Consider the following 3,023-nt stretch of genomic DNA (forward strand, 5'->3'; position numbering starts at 1 on the left):
GAGGTTATGTAGAAACCCAATGGCAGGTAGGAGGAGGTGCATACTGTCATGCCTGAATACTATATTTATCCAGACAGTGCTGGTCCGTCGCTGAATAGGGAACCTTTATACTGTTCCGGGTATAAAGAGGCAGATACTGAAGTAACATACGATTTACGCATGCGCAATTGGGTGTGAACGCTCAGGAGTCGTCGTGGCCGACACTCCTGTGATTTGCAGTTGGAATCAGCCTGAGAGTGACGTCAACATAGGAGGAGTTTATGATGGTTTTTTTTGCTTAGAACGGCAGTTGTTTTTTTTTAAAAAAAAATCGATTCAGTCTGCATTATAGGATGTGAATAAGGATGTTTGCACTAATCGTGTTGTAAGTAATGCATTCAAGCTAGTTTATTTTTAGTGTTGACTGTCCCTTTAAGTTACATTACAAATTTAAAAAACCCTCAGGAATAATATAGAGCAATGCAGCCACTGCAAAACATACAGCACCTGCTCTGTATTCTACACTTTAAACTGAAGTTCACAGTAAGGTTTGTCAAGAAAAGAACAATATCACTGATCTGTGAGTGTATACTGATTCTGTCACAGAGTGCGAGAAAACAAACTTCAAGATGGCGGTGCCCAATGTGAAGATGCAGAACTTCACTAACCAGCTCTTGTAATGGGTTAAAATAAGAGACCGGCTTTAAAGAGACCTGCAGACACAAGAAGCAGTGTAGTTCGACCCAGCAGTTTAATGTCCCTTTAAAGTTAGAATCATTTATGGGTGCTCTGTTATCACACTGCTCTTAATGCTTATGACATCATAAAATAAAAAAAACATGATAGTCACAAATTTTAAATGTTCCCTTAAATCTTGTAGCAGAACACATCTTAAACATGTATAGGAAGAAAATATAGGCATTTGCTTCACAAATGAAATAAAGAAAAATGTAGAATTGGAATAGCATTAAATGAAAGCCTACAGGAAGCATAGGTTAAAAAAGTCAAAAACAGGCCAAAATAATTTTCCGCTATGTGTTCCTATAATAATAACATAATGGCCCCAATTTATCAAGGTCTGTTGGACCTGAACCGACAGCGCGGATCAGGTCCGACAGACCTCGCTGAATACGGCGAGCAATACGCTCGCTGTATTCAGCATTGCACCAGCAGCTCACATGAGCTGCTGGTGCAACGCTGCCCCCTGCTGACTCACGGCCAATGGGCCGCCAGCAGGGAGGTGTCAATCAACCCGATCGTACTCGATCGGGTTGATTTCCGGCAATGTCTGTCCGCCTGCTCAGAGCAGGTGGACAGGTTATGGAGCAGCGGTCTTTGTGACCGCTGCTTCATAACTGCTTGTTTCCTCCAGAGGTTATGGCACGGTTCTGCATGGCCATTTCTATGGCGCTGGCTCATTTATATCTCCCAAGTGAAATATTTTTAAGATACTGTCGGTTAACCAGGGCCCATTGGGCGTGGAATCGCCTGATTCAGTTCAGTCTCCTGGGGAAGCGTTGGCCTCTGAGACTTCAGGGACCCTAACCTCAGGGCCGGGTCTTTCATTGATCTGGCGAGGGATGATTTTGCCTTCCGTTATAGGCTGGCATGTCTTTGTGTCCTTTTAAGACATGTTTTGGCAATGTTAGAGGATTCCAGTCCTAGTGGGCCGAGGGATCTGAGGCCTTAGATGCTGGATGGCAAGCTGGATTAGACGTTTGGGGATAAAGCTAATCTCCTTAATGTCTCCGTTTTTCTTTTTTTCTTTTATGTTTCTGTTCCAGTTCTGAGCTTGGGTGAATGGGGCCTCTGATCGGCTGGGCCCGTTGGCATTCTTATCCACCTTGGACGTTCGCCCGTGGGTGCTGCCTTCCTTTTATTTTGATCCGGATGGAGGTGTTTGTTTTTCTTAAGCTCATGTCTGATAGACTTCCGTTTTGAGAATGTTCTTCTCTGGAACCGATACTTGCGATTTTGTGATCACGTGGGCACTTTCACGGAAGTTGCGCACTTTTGGATAACAGACTTATGTTTTCTAGTTCATTAATCGAACCTTCGGGTCGAATTTTCTTGGACCTTGGACAGTTCTGGAGTGTCCTTATACCAGGCAGGTACTGGTCGGGCGCTTTCTGCTGTTACTTGGGTTCATGTCACCCTCGTGGTGCTGATTTAATCCTGTCAGATTCTGATTGTCACTTGGCCTATTGATATGGACTCTGGGCTCAGATCCTATTTCGAAGTATGAGGCCTAGTGTGTAGATCCAACGCTTCTGAACGGAGAGTTATGAGTGCCAATCTAAGGTTGTCTTTTTCTGGCTATTTGCCTGGGATACGAGTCTGACTTTTTCAGACGTCATCATGGTTCTTAAAGGTCCTTGGGGATGCAGAACCGTAGTTTCCATTCCTTTGGAGTTGGAATTTGTGAATGACCTCTGTGGTCTAGTGTTCCGATCGGTAAACGATTTGCGTCCTCACTTGAGGTTTCTTCCGGATGTTGAATCTTTAGCCTAATAGCATTATTTTGAAGTGGCGGAGTTTCCTTCCTTCCCGTTTTGGGTTGGGTCATCTGGTCTGGAAGTGCTGGCTAGTCCTTCATCCTTTGCTCAGAGTTGCGTTTGCTCTAAGAAGTGGAGTGCAGGGGTTACCCTGCCATCTGTGGGGAGCTGAGAGGCTCCCAGCTTTTACCCTGTTAAAAGGTTTTTTCTGGGAGACCGATCCTGCAAGGATCTCTGGAGACTGTTGTCTCTTCCATATAGGATCTAGCCTTGGTTTGACCATGGTCTTTCGACGCTCGGGTGTTATCTTCGACCTTTTTGCAGATCTAGCCTTCAGGCTTGAAAGTGGAGGTCAGTTACAGACTGTCGCCTTTCTGGAGCCAGGTAGATGACCATTTATCCTCAATGCTCTGTTAGGGCTAGAGTGGAGGATGTTATCCGTCTAGCTCAGTGGGATGGCAAGCGGAAGGTCCAGGGTTCACATCCACCTTCGGATGCTGGTTGTTACCTTTCCAGCGTGTGTAACAGGTAGTTAAGCTTGTCTACAAG

The sequence above is a fragment of the Bombina bombina genome, chromosome 3 (genome assembly GCF_027579735.1).
Source record: "Bombina bombina isolate aBomBom1 chromosome 3, aBomBom1.pri, whole genome shotgun sequence".
Lineage (NCBI taxonomy): Eukaryota > Metazoa > Chordata > Amphibia > Anura > Bombinatoridae > Bombina > Bombina bombina.